General features: G+C 42.6%; 1 long non-coding RNA gene across 1 annotated transcript; it reads left to right on the top strand.

Annotated features, from left to right (window-relative positions):
• Positions 1–6,681: 6,681 nt before the first annotated feature.
• On the top strand, positions 6,682–14,971 carry LOC112214947. Its single transcript, XR_002948173.2, has 3 exons — positions 6,682–6,898; positions 12,612–12,685; positions 13,635–14,971. It is a non-coding gene; the product is annotated as an uncharacterized LOC112214947 (long non-coding RNA).
• Positions 14,972–20,396: the final 5,425 nt, after the last annotated feature.

Below are 20,396 nucleotides of genomic sequence, written 5' to 3'. Positions count from 1 at the left end.
TGACATGAGATCTTCTCTAAGCATTACAGGGATATGGCTCTGAATATACAGCATATAGCAAGACCTCCCCTATTAGCATTTCTGTCTCTTCTATTGATGCTATATCCTTGTATTGCTACTACTGTATCATCAAAGGAATTATCTACATGAGTCTCATAAATGTCTAATATTGCATCTGAATGTTATTGATTACATTATCCTTATTTCTAAGGCTACATATATTAATATGGGCAATTTTCAGGCCTTTCCTGGGTAGCTTCTCAGAGATAGACATAACATGGAAAAGATTAAACAAAGCAAGAGAAAACAAAAACATTCAGCAGTCCATTAATCAGTTGGTGTGTGTAAGTGTGTGTGTGTGCTGCGGGGTTGAAGCTACGAACCAATAGGCTTGGCTCTCTCATTCTTTCCAGGCTTTTGGAAGCGAGGGTGGACAATGACCCTGTCACAGCGAATTTAAGCAGTATCCCTATGCGCTCTGGCAGCTTCCATGGCCAGGATAAGTTATTTTTTCTTCTGGCACACAGCTTCTGAATAGGTATGATCGTCGGTTCCAGGCACGCTGGATTCAGTATCTCAGAAACGTCCAGCCTCCTGGGCTTATCATGCACAACAGTGTCTAGGGTTTACCAAGAATGTTGCGACAAACAAAAAAACATCCGGCAGTCTGGTGGGCGAAAACAGCTCGTTGATGAGAGAGGTCGAAGGAGTATGGCAAGAATTGTGCAAGCTAACATGCGGTTCACAAACAGGCAAATAACGGCACAGTACAACAGTGGTGCGCAGAACGGCACCTCAGAATGCACAACTTGTCTGCCCTTGTCTCGGATGGGCTATTGCAGCAGACGAACACACCGGGCTCCACTCCTATCAGCTAAAAGCAAGAAGAAGCAGCTCCAGTGGGCACGCAATCACCAACACTGGACAAATGAGGAGTGGAAAAACATTACCTAGTCTGACGAATCCCTGTTCCCATTGCATCATGCTGATGGTAGAGTCAGTATTTGGTGTCCATGGCCCCATCCTTCCTGGTGTCAACGGTACAGGCTGGTGGCGGTGGTGTAATGGTTTCAGGGAATGTTTTCCTGACGCACGTTAGGTCCCTTGAATCCATGCCCCAAATAATTCAGGCTGCTCTGGAGGGAAAGGGGGGGTCAGACCCGGTACTAGATGGGTGTACCTAATAAATTGGCCACTGTGTGAAGTTGTGTAATTATGTACGTGCTTGTGTGAGTGTGTGTGTGTGTGTGAATGTGTGGTACAGATCAAGTGCAGTGGCTTTTGTTGTGTATTGTAAGGGTTCTTTATTGTCACATGACTAACACGTATGTGTATACTGTTATGTTTGTGTCGGTTTGTGTGTGTGTGTGTGTGTGTGTGTGTCAGTACGAGTATGCTTAGCATGTAAATTGGTCACTGAGTGTTCACTAATTATCTAGGTAATAACGAGTCGGTCTCTTTGTGTCTCTTTGTATATGCATCATCATGTGTGTGTGTGGTCTGACATCTCATTAGGTATTAATATATTCTCCAGTTGGGCTGAAGGATTTACATGGCTAATCACGTAGTCACTCTCCTGCTGTGCCGAGTCCTCCCTCTGCTTTCCCTATTTCTTTCTTTCATTCTCTCACCCTCTCTCTCTCTCTCTCTCTCTCTCTCTCTCCATCTGCTATTTTTCTAATTGTTTGTCTCTCTTTCTATACTCTTCCCTCCCTCCCTCTCTCTCCATACTTTCTCTTTCTCTCTTCCTCTGTCTGCTTCTTTCTGGTTTCTCTCTCCTGCTTTTATCCTCTATCTTTCTCTTACATTCTCTCTCTTTACTTTGCCAATTACAAACTCACTCCTGCTGTGCTAGTTTCTCCTTTTTCTCTTCCACTCTCTCACTTCAACTTACCCTGCCTCTTTCCCCTCTCTGTACCTCTCACTCAGACTCCCCGTTTCCCCCTCTCTTCCCCCTTTCTCCCCTTCCCCTCAATTCAATTAAAATCAATTCAAAAGGCTTATATTGGCATGGGGAACATGTTTACATTGCCAAAGCAAGTGGAATAGGTAATAAACAGAAGTGAAATTAACAATAAAAAATGAATACTCATAATCTATACCCTCACAACTGTAGAGGTGTGAAAATAACCACAGTTCCACTAATATAATTAATTGGGATTCATGTTTCCAATGATTCTACAACACACACACACAGCGACTGCACATGGACGAGTCATATTGCATTCAAAAGTATGATTAACAAAACAAATCTGCAAATCCAGGGATGGATGTACATAATACCACACGTCGTTCAATCATAAATACATGTTGTTGACTCATTTTGTGATTGCTTTGTGTCTGCATCCAAGATGGCACCCTATTCCCTTCATTCTAAAATGGTACCCTGTTCCCATTACTTTTGACCAGGGCCCATAGGGCCAATGAGGAGCCACAAGAATCAACGGCAAGCTCTCCAGGCGCACCCTCTCCAAACGGCTGAATCAACTCCACAGGAGAAATGGGTAAAGGAGGGTCTGTGGCCACTGGAGTGCCATTGTGTCCATTCACAATGGAGCACTCAGGTCCCTCTTTGAGAAAAAAACCGACGATAATGTGTGTTTACTCGCTATTCATAAAGATCTATGTCAGCCCTGAAAACATTTGCCATCACTGTGAGACCATCCAGGGGTGTAGCCTTCACTCCTGGGAGAGAGGGCCCCCCTGGATAGATGATCTGCAATTGGGGACGTGGGACCCCGAAGCGAGAGCATGTGCGTACTGCTCCCCAGCAATGGGGAGCGAGCCAAGGTTAGGAGGGTCTGAGAGCCAGATACACCGTTAGGAGCTCCAGGTAAATGATATGCAGTGCACTCCGCACCACTGTCGAAACCCCCGAATCAGGTTGCCTCTATACCCCCGAATCAAGACTACCTCGAGACCCAGAAATGGAATAAGCTGAGATGGAGTTAGACACCTCTTTCTCTGGTTTCCTATGAAGCCTAGAGACTGAATATGGGACAGTTGCATGGATGTGTGTAACACTGCTTGCTCCCTCTACTCTGCTGCCACCAGCCAATCGACTGTAATAGCCGGCGGTTCGTGAGCATTCTGAATTTGTAGACTCTCAGATGCTTAGTGAGAGCAGGTAGGTTTAGAATAGGACGCAAAGTCCCATCCCCTTTCGGAACCAAGAAATACCGGCTGTATCATCCATCCTGGATCTTCGACATAGGAACCACTCGGATTCCCTGCTTCTGGGGACGGGAAGATATTTCCTCTTTCAAAACAGGCGCTGAGGCCTTGGGCAGAGTCGACGTGATGATGCTGCTGAAGCGTGGGGGACACATAACAAATTGTATCCTGTACCCCGATGTCACTGTTACATGATCCAGGGTGACACTGCAGACAGCGAGCCTCCTGTGAAGTGCCATCTGAAAGGGAGGGATGCCAACTTGTGGACTGGGAGAGATGGTTTATCTTTCCATTTCCACCACTCTTGACAACCGTGTGTCTGAATGTGGGGAAGGTATTCTTTTCAATGAACTCACATGTGGGAGACAACACTTTTTGACACTTGTGAACACTGTGAAAACTAGGGGTTGAGACAAGGGGTTTATGCGCCAAGTTTTGCCTGAAGCCCGGCCCCACTCTAGGTACAAGGGCTCCGGCAATCAGTGACATACCCCGATTGGCAGTGCCACTTGGGGGCACTCTTGTCACCACAAGCCTTACTCGGTTTTGGCAGTAAGATACGTCCAGGTAAGCGGCAGGTAACCGCCCGCACGCATTAAAAAATAGACCCAGGGGAGAAAAAAACGTTATCATGTAGGTTATCATACCCACCAGTCATAGGTACTGGCCACAAATGCTTCTTAGTATCTAGCTGGAAATGGGACAGACAGCTCTGAAAAACAGACCCCTTTTGTTTTAACAGATGGGCAATTTGTAATTGTAATCCAATTCCCAGGCATCAAAAAGCGTTGAGCTGGAGAGCGACAGCTCATTACGAACCACAGAAAGTGTGTGTGGGATAATAGCATGGTCGTCTCCAATCCTGCTTGTTCCCTTGACTCTGCGACCAACAACCAATCGCCTATAGAGTCCATAACCTGTATCACTAGGCACCTCATTGGGACTAGTGAGCTAAAGGCAGGAATCCGTAATGCATCCCAGTAATGAGCCACCTATGGGGGCGGGGTGCCTCCTTGTGGACAGAGAGCGAGTTGCTTGTCTTATTACTCTCACCCTGGGGAGAAATGCCCCTTGAACCCTGTGAGCACCATGGAACTCGGGGTAACAGAGGGGCCATCAAACATGGATAAACTTCCAACATACCTTATGCTTCTTTGAGACTGTAATTCCTGAATGAAGCCTGGGCCTCCATGGGCACTGGGGACTCCGGCAATGGCTGATATAGAATCCCGTTCAGATGTAACCAAACATGGGGGCAACGTTGTCGCAATAATATTTTTAGGGAGGGGAGCACTGGTGGCTCAGACCTGTGCTCACCTCCTCACTCCAGGGGTTACCCGAGTGCTCGGGGGCTGCTCCCTCATTGAAGGTGCATGCAAGACCCTCCTCACGCAAGACGCTCCTTCCTCTCCACTCCCTCCAACTCCAGGAATTTAAAATAGGAATGGGTTGCCATAACTCCGGGTGGAAAGCTAGTAAGCTTCATTCACCAGAAGTTATAACTGTATGCTAGCCAATGTTAGCCATGAGGCTTTTATTCTAAGTTAGTAGCCAGCTACCTGGCGTTTGCCCAGGGGCTAGTAGCCAAAACTGAGCTTGCACAAAGCTAGCCGAAGAAGTAGCGTGGGTGGCGTCTTCCTTTGTTCTTGAAAATCTCTTTGAACACAACACCGTGAGGTCAGTTTAGAATAACCAAGTGACTGAACCAGAGAGCTACACAAGCATTTCCACCGTGGGGAGGCAGGAATAGATAGTAGCAGCAGCTGGCTCACATTGGTGAGTTATCTAACCTGGTTAGCATGCTATGCAGTGCTTGTTTAGCTAGCCTGGTCTCGAAAGTCTACGTAGGACCATCTCACAGAGGTGGGACCAGACCCTTCATGGACAAAGTCTGGGAAGACAGGCAAGTGGTGCCTGACCCAGGCAGCCGGGAGTACCCACCGAACTTGGCCGCCCTCTACCTTCGAGTAGCCTCCTGTAATGGCAACAGAGTCACAGGAGCCGGGTTGAGCGAGGGCAGCTATAGCATGTACCACGCCCAGGGGCCCAGGCACACAAGACATTTGCTCCAACCAAAGACCCAATCCATCCCGCGTCCTGCAACTGAGGACTCAGCCAAGGTACTGACATCTGGGGGAGGAAGTCCCTATCGGAAACACGAAGCTTCCACAAGAATGCTACACGATTGCCAAGATAACCTGTGGACTAGAGGAACAATGCCAGCCAAGGGCAAGCCACTCTTACTGACACCGTTCCCTAGTCCCGCACAAGAACTGATTCAAGCGAGGGCAGCCAGAGCATGCCCCGAGCTGAGACATACTAGACAACAAACAGGAGTGTCTTTTGGGAGCGACCCAAACCCAACTTGCTACCCCTTGTCGTTTTAATCACATTTTTATAGCCTAGCCAAGCAATCCAAATAATAACTGATTGGTTTGTGGTTAGGAAACTATGAGAACAAATACCAAATCGTCCAAAGGGGGAACACGTCCAAAGGGGGAACACGTCCAAAGGGTGGAGCACGCTCGACCACAAACGGACAGTTTAGTTGGCACAAAGTCAGACAGTCTCGTGTTCCAAAACGTTTGTTTTTAGTAGTGTGAATCGTTGCCGCTCAGCTCGAAGTGAAGAGCAGAAGAATTGATGGAACGAATCCAAGCTTCAGCGTTATCACCTGTGGAAGTGGGGGCTTCCAGCGAGGCACGGTTTTCATTGGCCTTGTCAGGCGTGAGTGTAGTTCTTCAGTGGACGTCGCGAGAGCGCCAACTCCACATAGTGATGTTCTACTGAAAGGGAACCAATCAGATTTTTCAAATGTTTTCTTTCTGTGTAAGTTATGCATGTTGAATAAGCTATAAGGTATAGCCTATGCATGTTCCTTGGAAGTTGAACTTCTGCAGCCCCCTGTTGTTGCAGTCAGGGGGGCATCTATTAAAGTTCAAATTGAACTCATACCCAAGTTTTTCTTTCTGGTATGCGCGTTGAATAGGTTAAAGGGTAGGAGGCTCTGTATGTTTCCGTGTAAATTTCACTTTGAATAGATGCTCCCATGTTGGGAACAGGCGTGGAGTGGACACACACTATTAGACTACAAATGGCTGATATGCATGTATGTAACTATAGGCTATCAGTAGGGGAGAATCAAAATTGAGTGTGTACAAAGTGTCCGACGTGTGTAGCCTATAAAATGAATGAACTGTGTACACAGCTAAAATGTGCTACAGCTAACATGAATGTGGATCTTAAGTCTTATAGAGACAAAACGAAAGTATTTTAGGTACCTTGAGGAGGAGGTGAGAAAAACCATTCATCAGCCCACCTGCAGGCAAAATAATCGAGGATTTAAACCCGCCCTGAGGCTGTATGGCATAATCCAATACTTATGTTAGATTACTAGTCCTTTGTATTCAATTATTCACACCCATATCTCTCCTCCTCCTTGCCTTTCCTTTCCTGTGAAGCGCAGCTGTGCTGTTGGTAAATACAACAAAATGCTCTTGTGGATAACGCGGGTGGGTAGAAGATTGTGAGGGCTTGATGTGGTAGGCTATAGCACTCGGAGGGCAGATTTCTTGTAGATTTTTCTCAAAGCAAAAAAGAGGACTAATTGGACCAATTTACATGACTAGGCTACCTTGATTCTAGAAACGAGGTGGAAAGTGGAATTGATGTGACAGCAGAAGAGACTGGAAAAGATACCAAAAAACGGATAATTTTTACTGTTGTGAGTATTTTAATATACACATTTTGCTGTTGATACTGTATGTCTATTGGTCTGACTGTCTCAGACTGTCTATTTCTAATCTTTGATTTCCAACAATATTTATAAGTATATCCTTTTTATATTGATCGAGACATCTGCATAGCTATAAATACATCTACATACCTTTTAATATGAATATTTTGTGTATGAAAAATGATTGATCTCTTCAGATGTAATTGGTCTATGTTAATAAAATATCAAAAAGAAAAGAGGACCAAGGCATTCTTCATATAATTAATTAAAATTCCTTTATTTGTAAGACATGTTCAATAGAAACAAAGTTTTAAAAATCCAACGCGTTTTGGCTGCATGGCCTTCGTCAGGGAGTAAGTACATAGAAATGATAATACAATGTCCTCTTTTGAACAGCTTAATTAGAAGAGGGAGTGCTTACAAAATTGATTGGACAACACCTAATAAGCAATACTATACACATTAAAATGTGAAATACTGTAGATATGTTGTCAATTTTTTTTACTCCAAGCTAGAAGCATCAGAACGCCTAGAAAGGTAATTCTAACCTTAAATAAGACTGGGCAAAGTGCCAAGAAAAGGAAAGCAATCTATTCCATAGTACACTAGAACACAGCAAACATGGACAACAGTCTAAACATAGCTGAGGGGAATAGAGCAAAAATGTCCACTAGATGACAGCAAATGGACCTCTCACGACCTTACAGAAAAGGAATATTCATTTAAACCAGGGTAGTTAGTGGCCTGTAGTTTGTAAATCCAAAAACTTTCCCTTTGGTTTAGCTGTTTAAGACGGTCCCCTTTTCTAATTGAGGCCAGAACATGATCAATACCCATAGCTGGTAGGGAGGCAGGGTTGCCATGGTGTAAGGACTTGTAGTGCCTTCCCATGGGGTAGTCTTCATTGCCTACCCGTATGGCATACTTGTGTTCCGCTAAGCAGTCTTGAAGGTGTCTCTTTGTCCGTCCATTGTGGAATACCTTGCACTGTGGACATTCCAATCTGTAGATGACATGAGTGGTTTTGCAGTTAATGAAATGCTTGACGTGATACTCCATTTTAGAAGCTGTGTCAACAAAATACAACATTTCTGCAATGGTTGCACTTAAAAGAGCCCTTGAGTTTGTGGTCAAGCCAAGTTTTTTGAGAGTCACCAGGAAGATAACTGTGGACTAATTTGTCATTTAGGGTAGAACATCTCTTAAGTCTTATGACTGGTGGCTCAGGGAAGACTTGGCGTAGCAGCGTATCAATTTGGATGAGTCCCCAATTATTTTTAATGATTATTTTGAATGTTCTCTGCTTCAGTGCTATACTTTGTAACAAAGTACACTCTCTCTGATGTATCAATGAGGCACTCCCCTTCGCAACAAGTTCTCTCTGTCAAGTCGTCCCGCCCTTATAACGGCGTCTTTCAGGACCTGGGCGCTGTAGCCCCGATTCAAGAAGCGATTCTCAAATTCAGCAGATTTGACACTGCAGTCTGTTTCCTGATCGCAAATTCTGTGGACTCTTTGGAATTGGCCTTATGAAATATTCTCTTTTAACCTTTTGGGGTGAAAGCTGTCTGCCCTCAGAATGGTATTCCTATCTGTAGGCTTCCGAAAGATTCATGTGTGCAAACAACCTTTGACATTTTTACTGATGTCAAGGTCCAAAAAATGAATGTTATCCTTGCTGTACTCCATAGCTAGTTTGATGTTAGGGTTAATGCTGTTAAGGTATTGGTGGAAGGAAATAAGTTCATCTTCTGAGCCGGACCAAAACAGGCAAACATCATCAATATAGCGTCCCCACCATATAATCCGGTCAAAGAAATGGTTATTAGAAGGATCCAAAATGAAGTCATTTTCCCATTTACCCAAGTACAAACCAGCGTAGGAAGGGCTGTTTAGCAAGCTCCCATGGCACACCCTTTGACCTGTTTAAAAATACTGTCCTGAAAGATAAAGATGTTATGATTAAGAGTCCATTCAGTCAGTGAGAGAATGAATTCTGTAGGAGGCATCTCAGTCTCAGGTCGGGTACTCAAGAAATGGTGCATAGCTGCCAAACCTTGTTCAGGCTCAATTGTGGTGTAAAGAGACTCCACACCCATGGTGACTAAAAAGGAAGCTGTACCTACAGTTGAAGTCGGAAGTTTACAAACACTTAGGTTGGAGTCATTAAAACTTGTTTTTCAACCACTCCACAAATTTCTTGTTAACAAACTATAGTTTTGGCATGTCAGTTAGGACATCTACTTTGTGCATGACACAAGTAATATTTCCAACAATTGTTTACAGACAAATTATTTAATTTATAATTAACTGTATTATAATTCCAGTGGGTCAGATGTTTACATACACTAAGTTGACTGTGCCTTTAAACAGCTTGGAAAATTCCAGAAAATGATGTCATGGCTTTAGAAGCTTCTGATAGGCTAATTTACATCATTTGAGTCAATTGGAGATGTACCTGTGGATGTATTTCAAGGCCTACCTTCATACTCAGTTCCTCTTTGCTTGACATCATGGGAAAATCTAAAGAAATCAGCCAAGACTGGTTCATCCTTGGGAGCAATTTCCAAACACCTGAAGGTACCACGTTCATCTGTACAAACAATAGTACGCAAGTATAAAAACCATGGGACCACGCAGCCGTCATACCACTCAGAAAGGAGACACGTTCTGTCTCCTAGAGATAAACGTACTTTGTTGAGAAAAGTGCAAATCAATCCAAGAACAACAGTAAAGGACCTTGTGAAGATGCTTGAGGAAGCAGGTACAAAAGTATCTTTAACCACAGTAAAATGAGTCCTATTTCAACATAACCTGAAAGGCCGCTCAGCAAGGAAGAAGCCATTGCTCCAAATCCGCCATATAAAATCCAGACTACAGTTTGCAACTGCACATGGGGACAAAGATTGTACTTTTTGGAGAAATGTCCTCTGGTCTGATGAAACAAAAATAGAACTGTTTGGCCATAATGACCATTGTTATGTTTGGAGGAAAAAGGGGGAAGCTTGCAAGCCGAAGAACCTTATCCCAACCGTGAAGCACGGGAGTGGCAGCATGTTGTGGGGGTGCTTTGCTGCAGGAGGGACTGGTGCACTTCACAAAATAGATGGCATCATGAGGCAGGAAAATTATGTGGATATTTTGAAGCAATATCTCAAGACATCAGTCAGGAAGTTAAAGCTTGGTCGCAATGGTGTCATTGTCCAAATGGAAGACCCATTTGCGACCAAGCTTTAACTTCCTGACTGATGTCTTGAGATGTTGCTTCAATATATCCACTTAATTTTCCTCCCTCATGATGCCAACTTCTGACATCAACTGTATATTCTTCAATTCTTTAATTTTGTTCAACACATCTGTGGTATCTTGAAGATAGGCTGGGAGTGACGTCAGAAAAGGCTTAATAAAGTAATCAATGCACTTTCAGATGGGTTCGGTCAGACTTTCATTACCACTAATGACTGGTCTGCCTGGGGATTTTCAAGATTTTTGTGGACTTTTGGAAGAAGGTAAAAAGAAGCCATACGCGGGCTGCCATTGAAAAGAAATGTGAACTCATTGTCTGAAATGTAACCATTCTCCTTACCTTCTGTGAGGATCAATTCAGTTTTTAGGTCCTCTGTAGGATTGAAGATAAGAGATTGGTAGAATTCATCATTGTCTAATTGACGGTAGGCTTCTGTCACTTATTTGTCTTTACTCCACACTACTGTAGCACCACCTTTGTCTGCTTTTTTAACCACAATCTGTTCATTTTTGGACAATAATTCAACTGCATCCCGCTCCGTCTTAGAAAGATTACATCGTGTTTGGTTGGAGTCAATTTTACCCTTAAACAGATTCTCCACATCAAAATTCAAAATTCACCTTATTGGCAAATGTATTTGGTGTGGCATTCTGGATGATGGGACAAAGGGTAAACTTCGGCTTAAAAAGTGTTTTTGAAGGCAGAGAAACTGCCTGACCTGAGACACTGGTGTCTGTAGTTGGAGAGATGTTTTGCCTGTACCAGGCCTTCAGACGTAGATTCCAGTAGAAACAAAATAGGTCAATCTTTGTATTGAATTCATTAGTTGAGTATGTGGGGGCAAAGGACAGTCCCTTACACAATCATCAGAAAGGGGTTCTCCAGAAATGTTGATCACAGCCTTGTTCTGGTCCTGCTCCGTGGTGGTTGGATAGTCTTGATTTCTTCCTCCCCCTCCGTGTTGGCCTCTTCTGCGTCCTCTCCCTCTCTTCTTGAAGAACCTGCATGACTCCTCTTCCTGGTCTGGGGTGATCCTCATCGTCACTGCTCATGAAGTTGAAATAAACTGATCTAGGCTTCCTCCTCTTCAGATGTGATTCTGAAATCTTGCGGATTGGTTTTCTCCAGGCAAAGACCTTGCCATCTCTGTAGTCTGCTTCATCTCTTCTAAATTTTCTTAGCTTGTCTTGCTTCAATGTCAGAGTGAATGTGTCTACTTTCTCTTTCAAGATCTCATCACAGTGTGCTTTGTTAGAATTGTCACTGTGTTCTGCGATTTTCCTTTTTACTTCTTCAATTTCCGTTTGGACTACTTGTCTGTCCTTTTTAGATTCTTCTATTAGACGAAGGAGAAAGGAAACCGAACACTGCTCTTGATAGTATCACTGATCTTTAATAAGCTTACGAATCGGCCTCCAGTCTTCGTCAGAGCTTTGACGAAGGCCGTGAGGCAGATACGTAAGCTTTTTAAAGATCAGTCATCCTAGAGAGCAGTGTGCGGTTTCCTTTTTCCTTCATCTTGTTCACGTGTCACCATGCACCTGCAAAAAAAGATTGCTCAGATTTGCGAGTGCCTTTTGAATTTTAAATTCTTCTATTAGAAGTAGGTCAAAGGTCACTTGTTGAGAATAGCCTTGCACCAAGGCAACCCTGCCTCCCTACAAGCTATGGGTATTGATCATTTTCCAACCTCAATTAGAAAAGGGGACCATCTTAAACGGCTAAACCAAAGGGAAAGTTTTTGGATTTACAAAGTACAGGCCACTAAGTACCCTGGTTTAAATGAAGATATGGATTTCCGACCTTTTCTGTAAGGTCGTGATAGGTCCATTTGCTGTCATCTAGTGGACATTTTGCTCTATTGCCCTCAGCTATGTTTAGACTGTTGTTGTCCATGTTTGCTGTGTTCTAGTGTACTATGGAATAGATTGCTTTCCTTTTCTTGGCACTTTGCCCAGTCTTATTTAAGGTTAGAATGACCTTTCTAGGCGTTCTGATGCTTCTAGCTTGGAGTAAAAAAAATTGACAACATATCTACAGTATTTCACATTTTAATGTGTATAGTATTGCTTATTAGGTGTTGTCCAATCCATTTTGTAACCACGCCCTCTTCTAATTAGGGCTGATTGGAAAAAGCTGTTCAAAAGAGAACATTGTATTGTCATTTCTTTGTACTCCCTGATGAAGGCCATGCAGCCAAAACGCGTTGGATTTTTAAAACTTTGTTACTATTGAACATGCCATACAAATAAAGGCATTTTAATTAATTATATGAAGAGTGCCTTGGTCCTCCTTTATTTACGATAACCAATTTACCCCTTTTACCAAAGAGCATCTTCTGTCTACCAAAATCTACTATTGTGTACCTTAGCAGCCTTCCGGTCCTCCTTTATTTTTTTGTTCTATATTAATATGTTTATATATTTGTAAGATAATATGTTTATATCTGCATAGATAAAAGTATTTCTCCAAGATGTTGTCTAAAGGGTTGAGGTTGATGCTGATGATGATTCTGCCATTTAATACAGGTGAGTCTGTGCCTCTCTTATAACTTTAGTGCCAGTCTGTCTGTGCCAAATGTCAGTGCCATCTCATATAGCCGTGCGTGCCAGTCTGTTTGTGCTATCACGCCATCTAATATAGCCTGAGTGCCAGTCTGTTTGTGCTATAATGTGAACTCCTTGTTACTCATTGTCATGCCGAACATGTTTGACTCAAAGGGAAAAAAGCTAACAAAAAAACAATAGTTTGGTATTTTTTTCATTATTCCGCTGTTAAACAGTCCCAAAATGTTATGCATGTCAGCAGTAAAGTTTTCAAGATATTGTCACTGGTCACATCAGTATGATGCATTTTTTTATTATTGGTTTTTCCCAATGATAGTCAGCAATGGGGTTGGCATAATAGCACTAACAGATCTTGGACCAGGCCACTTCTCATATAGTAGGGCACTATATAGGGAAAAGGGTGCCATTTGGTACGTTTTGTTCCTCTGATATACTGCCAGTGGAAACAGTGAGAGCACACACATTTTCTAATTACGTAATGCTAATAGAATTGATCTACTACACGAACCATTAGATAATTGTTAAAATAATAATGTAGTAGCCCATGTCCCTGCCCAAATTATTTTTCTGTGCCTCAATGTCTGTTTTTATTTGTTACCTCTTGACCACCAACCTCAATTTCACATCCTTTTCTCTCTTGCTCGCTTTTCTACTTATCCCTCCCCTCTCTTTGTCTCCTTCCTCAGTTTCCCCACTCACCCCCCACCCCCAATGTTTTCAATTTCTAACCTCCTACCCAAACTTTTATGACTTTTTAATTTTATCACCAAAACATCTGTTTTATTATCCCTTTTCTCATTTACTCTTTCTACTCCTCTCTCTTGTTCTCATTCTCTCTCTGTTTCTCTCATTTCACCCCAAACCCATTCTCTCTCCCTCTCACTTCCTTCCCTTCCCTCTCCTTTCACAGCACAAAACAGTAACCTTCCTCCATCCATCCTCGACATCAACGACGACATCTCACTCCCCCTGACCCAGATACCATCTGGCCTACCTGGCCCACCTACCCAGTCTTACCTCAGTCTCCTACTCCTGTGTCTAACCGTGGGGCTCTCTGGGATCGTCTACCTGTGTGTGCTGCGTTACATCTGTGTAGGCTGCTGCCAGCCCATAGTGGTTGGCCCCGAGTTGGAAGCTTTCTCAGGGGTAGTGTAAATTTAATTTGACATTTGGTGCCCCTGCTACTTTGGTGCCCCTGCATATTGCCCCTGCATATTGCCCCTGCATATTGCCCCTGCATATTGCCCCTGCATATTGCCCCTGCATATTGAGGCTCTCTCCAGTTTTATGTAAATGGCATGGACATTGTGACAAGTGGAGTACCACAGTTTCACAAGGCCTCCCACAAGGTCTGAGCAAGTCCACCTCCCCAGCTAATTTCCTGCAATTCTACACATATTACCATGGGTTAGAGAGTAAATGTGCAGTTTCATAGCTAATATCATGCTATTCTAAACATTTTGTATTTTTAAAGCACATTTTCTGCTATTCTATACATTTTGACTTTGCAGTATTACAGCTAATTTCCTGTTATTCTATAGATTTTTGTCATGGCTTATGACCTGTTCATATGCTATCTGGGTTAGGGGGTGCTGACTAACTAACGAAATTACAGTTCACGAAAATGTACGCTTAATCCAGTAGAAACAAATGTATCGAATCTTTATACAAAATTCACAAATTCTACAGCACAACGGAAGAGTCATGTCTTAAGTGTAAAACTACTCTAATAATGACTCAATAATCCCTCATTTCTGGAAATGCTATAAAGTCTGGTATGACAATGTTCATGTACTTTTAATCTGTCTGTCTGCATATTTCAAGACATGGCATATGGGGGTGTAGTGAGATACCCAATGGGCTGGACTATTCTCTTCTCATCACTCATCTTGAAAGAAACGTATACTAAAACCATGGAATCCAATGAATCCGCCATAATTAACACAATGGAAAAATCGTCTGATTTACTATTGAAATACCATGGGCGACCGAGGAAAAACAAATTGATACAGCTTGGGGTCTGGGAAGATGAGATGTAGTCATTGTTTGTGTGTGTCTGTAAGTTGTTGTTCGTATATATACGTTTGTATATGGAGTGAAAATAAAGAACAGAACAAAAATAAAATATTTAAAAAACATTTAGAAAATATGGAGCCTGGTTTTGCTTCTGTGAACAAATATCATGGTATCAAAACGATGCTCATTGAAAACAAGGGTTCTAAAAGACTGAGATACAAACATACAGTTTTTTGGTACATCATCCACAACTTATTTTGTTCTCAGTACATATTGAGGCATAGGCTACCGAGACTCTCCGGTGTAGTGCTGTTAATTAATGCACATTGTGATATTTATCGCCCCTCTTCTGGTCTATATATTGATATATTGAGGCGGACCTTAAGTGATGGAGAGTACTTGAGCACCTTTTTTTTTTGAGTGTACTATCTAGATTTTCGGCTGCCCCCACAGGAGAACCCTTTGAATATTCCCTTTTTGGTTCCAGGAAGAAATGTTTTGGGTTCCATGTAGAACACTTAACATGGAACCCAAAACATTTCTTCCTGGAACCAAAAAGGGGATATTCAAAGGGTTCTCCTGTGGGGGCAGAGAACTCATACGAGAGAACTCATAATAGTTCCGTTATGGGGACAGCCGAAGAACCCTTTTGGAACCCTTTTTTTCTAAGAGTGTAGGCCTATTCATGAGGATGCATGTATGGCTTGATAATCAAGGTTGGAGCTGAAGTTACCAGGAACAAAAATATAAACACATCATGCTACAATTTCAAAGATTTAATGAGATACAGTTCATATAAGGAAATCCATCAATTGAAATAAATTCATTAGCCCCTAATCTATGGATTTTACATGACTGGGAATATAGATATGCATTTGTTGGTTACAGATACCTTAAAAAAAAAAGAAACTAGGGGCGTGGATCAGACTGTTGATTGTGGCCTGATGAATGTTGTCCCACTCCTCTTCAATGGCTGTGCGAAGTTGCTGGATATTGGCGGGTTCATGACTGTCCTGTGAGGATCAGAATGTGTCAGATCAGAATGTGGAGGGGGGAGCTGCTGAATACCAGTAACCAGGCCTCTCTCTCTCCCAAAGAGGGGAGAGGTGGAGCTGCTGGATGGTCGACCGTTCACACCCTGTTGTAAATTAAAAGAGAGCGAGACTCTTCTTTCTCTTTCTCCTTTGTCCTCAAAAAGTGGATAATGGAACAGTAATTCTAACGTAAAGAATGGGGGAATGGTCAGTTGGGAGATGTAGGAAACTAATGTCATATTGTTATCATTTTGTGATGTCATTAAAAGCTGCATGGAGAAAATACTGTAACTTGGAAAGGATACCCCTTTATCTGTCAAGTTTTCATCCAATACGTTGTGCATACGATATGAAAAATAATGAAAGGGTTTTTGTTAAGATAGGAATGTGGTTTTAGGAGTCATAAGAGAAAATTGCCAGGTTGCTCTGTGTGTAAAGTGGTCTGAATCCTGAATAATCAACACGAGGTGTAGGTTAGAAGCTCACTTCCCAGACAATCACTGGTACAACTGTTTAGCTGCCCTAAGTCAGATATCGAGAAAAGCTAATTGAAGTGGGATCATCATACTACACTGCAAACCATGCCATCTGACTATAAGTTTCAAATCACTGTATGCTCCTAATCTCATCACCGAGGGGAACTGTTGACACGGCTGGCTAACCATCACCATAGGAGCATCGTCCAGAGTGGACAGACGTAAGAAGATGGAAAAGTGGGGATCCCCCTTTTGGACACCAGAGCCTTACAAGCGTGCCGCTTAAAGGCCAAACCAACATTCTTCTGAAGGAAGGCTAGTTCCGACAGAGAAACAGTGAACAGCATTAACACGTAAATACATTCATGATTTCTTATTCTAAATGGGCGGCGGTTTGTGTGAAAAGAAAATGATTAATGTGAGACCGGTCTTAAAATGTATTCATGATAAGTGTCCTTTTATAAGTGTATAAGTCACCATATTTTGTCAGTCCACTAGGGACCTCTCATCTCATGTATTAAGGGTTTACAGTACCTTGCAAAAGTATTAATTCCCATTGGCGTTTTTCCTATTTTGTTGCATTATAACCTGTCATTTAAATGGATTTTTATTTGGATTTCATGTAATGGACAAACTCAAAATAGTCCAAATTTGTGAAGTGAAATGAAAAAATTACTTCTTAAATTAAATTATACTGGTGCAACCAATTACCTTCAGAAGTCACATAATTAGTCCACCTGTGTGTAATCTATGTGTCACATCTCGTATATACATACACCTGTTCTTAAAGGCCCCATAGTCTGAACAAGTGGCACCATGAAGACCAAGGAGCTCTCCAAAGCACAAGGTGCACTTGTGTAATGATCATGCTGTTTAATCAGCTTCTTTAATCACCTGTCAGGTGGATGGATTATCTTGGCAAAGGAGAAACGCTAACTAATAGGAATGCAAACAAATTTGTCCACAACATTTTAGAGTAATAAGCTTTTTGTGAGCATGGAACATTCCTGGTATCTTTTAATTCTGCTCATGAAACATGGGACCAACACTTTACATGTTGCATTTACATTTTTGTTCACAAAACATCATCATGGACTGATTGGACAAGATGCTTTCTTCCAAATAGAGAGATTTGATTTGGAAGAGATGGAAAAAAAAGCATTGACGCAAATGACATGATTGCCAGATATTTAGGTTCAATACTATTCTACCTGTCTACTCCAAACAGCATAACAGACTGCTTTTGACACCACCATGTTGCTTTGGAGTCAAACATCAAATCACTGAATGGGAATTGTCAAGTGTTTAGAATGTCAAAGGCCTCATTCTCTTCAGTAGTGTGTCAATCAGAATCAGAATCACCTTTATTAGACAGAATAAAGACAGAGGAGTTTACACAAAGTTTACATACAGTACCAGTCAAAAGTTTGGACACACCTCCTCATTCAAGGGTTTTCTTTATTTTTTACAATTTTCTACATTTTAGAATGATACTGAAGACATCAAAACTATGAAATAACACACATGGAATCATGTAAACAAGGCAAAAAAAGAAACATCCCTTTTTCAGGACCCTGTCTTTAAAAGATCATTCATAAAAATCCAAAGATCTTCATTGTAAAGGGTTTAAACACTGTTTCCCATGCTTGTTTAATGAACCATAAACAATTAATGAACATGCACGTGTGAAACGGTCGTTAAGACACTAACAGCTTACAGACAGTAGGCAATTAAGGTCACAGTTATGAAACCTTAGGACACTAAAGAGGCCTTTCTACTGACTCTGAAAAACACCAGAAGAAAGATGCCCAGGGTCCATGCTCATCTGTGTGAGCGTGCCTTAGGCATGCTGCAAGGAAGCATGAGGAAGGCAGATGTGGCCAGGGATATAAATTGTGAGACGCCTGAGACAGTGCTACAGGGAGACAGGACGGACAGCTGATCGTCCTCGCAGACCACATGTAACAACACCTGCACAGGATCGGTACATCCGAACATCACACCTGCAGGACAGGTACAGGATGGCAACAACAACTGCCAGTTACACCAAGAACGCACAATCCCTCATTCAGTGCTCAGACTGTCCACAATAGGCTGGGAGAGTCTGGACTGAGGGCTTGTAGGCCTCTTGTTAGGCAGATCCTCACCAGACATCACCGACAACAACGTTGCCTATGGGCACAAACCCACCGTCGCTCAACCAGACAGGACTGGCAAAAGTGATCTTAACTGACAAGTTGCAGTTTTGTCTCACCAGGGGTGATGGTCGGATTCATGTTTATCGTCTAAGTAATGAGCGTTACACCGAGGCCTATACTCTGGAGCAGGATCGATTTGGAGGTGGAGGGTCCGCCATGGTGCGTCACAGCATCATCTGACTGAGCTTGTTGTCATTGCATTCAATCTCAACGCTGTGTGTTACAGGGAAGACATCCTCCTCCCTAATGTGGTACCCTTCCTGCAGGCTCATCCTGACATGACCCTCCAGCATGACAATGCCACCAGCCATACTGCTCATTCTGTGTGTGACTTCCTGCAAGACAGGAATGTCAGTGTACTGCCATGGCCAGCGAAGAGCCCGGTTCTCAATCCCATTGAGCACATCTGGGACCTGTTGGATCGGAGGGTGAGGAATAGGGCCATTCCCCCCAGAAATGTCCGGGAACTCTTGGTGGAAGAGTGGGGTAACATCTCACAGCAATAACTGGCAAATCTGGTGCAGTCCACGAGGAGGAGATGCACTGCAGTACTTAATGCAGCTGGTGACCACACCAGATACTGACTGTTACTTTTGATTTTGACCTCCCCTTTGTTCAGGGACATATTTTTCCATTTCTTTTAGTCACATGTCTGTGGAACTTGTTCAGTTTTTGTCTCAGTTGTTGAATCTCGTTATGTTCATACCAATATTTACACATGTTAAGTTTGCTGAACATTAACGCAGTTGACAGTGTGAGGATATTTTTTTGTTGTTGCTGAGTTCAGTAACCAAAAAAGTGTTAAACAAATCAATAGATATTTTATATTTGAGATTCTTCAAAGTCGTCACCCTTTGCCTTGATAACAGCTTTGCACAATCTTGGCATTCTCTCACCCAGCTTCATGACGTAGTTACTTGGAATGCATTTCAATTAACAGGTGTGCCTTGTTAAAAGTTGATTTGTGGAATTTTATTCCTTCTTAATGCGTTTGAGCCAATCAGTTGTTTTGTGACAAGGTTGGGGTGGTATACAGAAGATATCCCTATTCGGTAAAAGACCAAGTCCATATTATGGGAAGAACAGTTCAAATAAGCAAAGAGAAATGACAGTACATCATTACTTTAAGACATGAAGGTCAGACAATACGGAAAATTTCAAGAACTTTGAAAGATTCTTCAAGTGTAGTCACAAAAAACGTCAAGCGCTATGATGAAACTGGCTCTCATGAGGACCGCCACAGGAAAGGAAGATCCGGAGTTACCTTTGCTGCAGAGGATAAGTTCATTAGAGTTACCACTCTCAGAAGTTGCAGCCCAAATAAATGCTTCACATAGTTCATGTAACAGACACATCTCAACATCAACTGTTCAGAGGAGACCGCGTGAATCACGCCTTAATTTATAAAAATGTTTCACCTTTATGTAACTAGACAAGTCAGTTAAAAGAACAAGAGACTTGCTTGGGCCAAGAAATGCAAACAATGGACATTTGACCTGTTCTTTGGTCTGATGAGTCCAAATTTGAGATTTTTGGTTCCAACCACTGTGTCTTTGTGAGACACAGAGTAGGTGAATAGATGATCTCCGCATGTGTGGTTCCCACCGTGAAGCATGGAAGAGGAGGTGTGATGTGTGGGGGTGCTTTGCTGGTGACACTGTCAGTGATTTATTTAGAATTCAAGGAACACTTAACCAGCATGGCTACCACAGCATTCTGCAGCGATACGCCATCCCATCTGGTTTGCGCTTAGTGGAACTATCATTTGTTTTTCAACAGGACAATGATCCCCCAGGCTGTGTAGGGGCTATTTGACCAAGAAGGAAAGGGATATAGGTCCGCATCAGATGACCTGGCCTCCACAATCACCTGACCTCAACCCAATTGAGATGGTTTGGGATGAGTTCGACCGTAGTGCGAAGGAAAAGCAGCCAACGAGTTCTCAGCA

This window comes from Oncorhynchus tshawytscha, linkage group LG15 (genome assembly GCF_018296145.1).
Source record: "Oncorhynchus tshawytscha isolate Ot180627B linkage group LG15, Otsh_v2.0, whole genome shotgun sequence".
NCBI classification, from domain to species: domain Eukaryota; kingdom Metazoa; phylum Chordata; class Actinopteri; order Salmoniformes; family Salmonidae; genus Oncorhynchus; species Oncorhynchus tshawytscha.
Note: the sequence above shows the minus strand (reverse complement) of the source record. Positions and strands in the feature narration are given on the sequence as shown.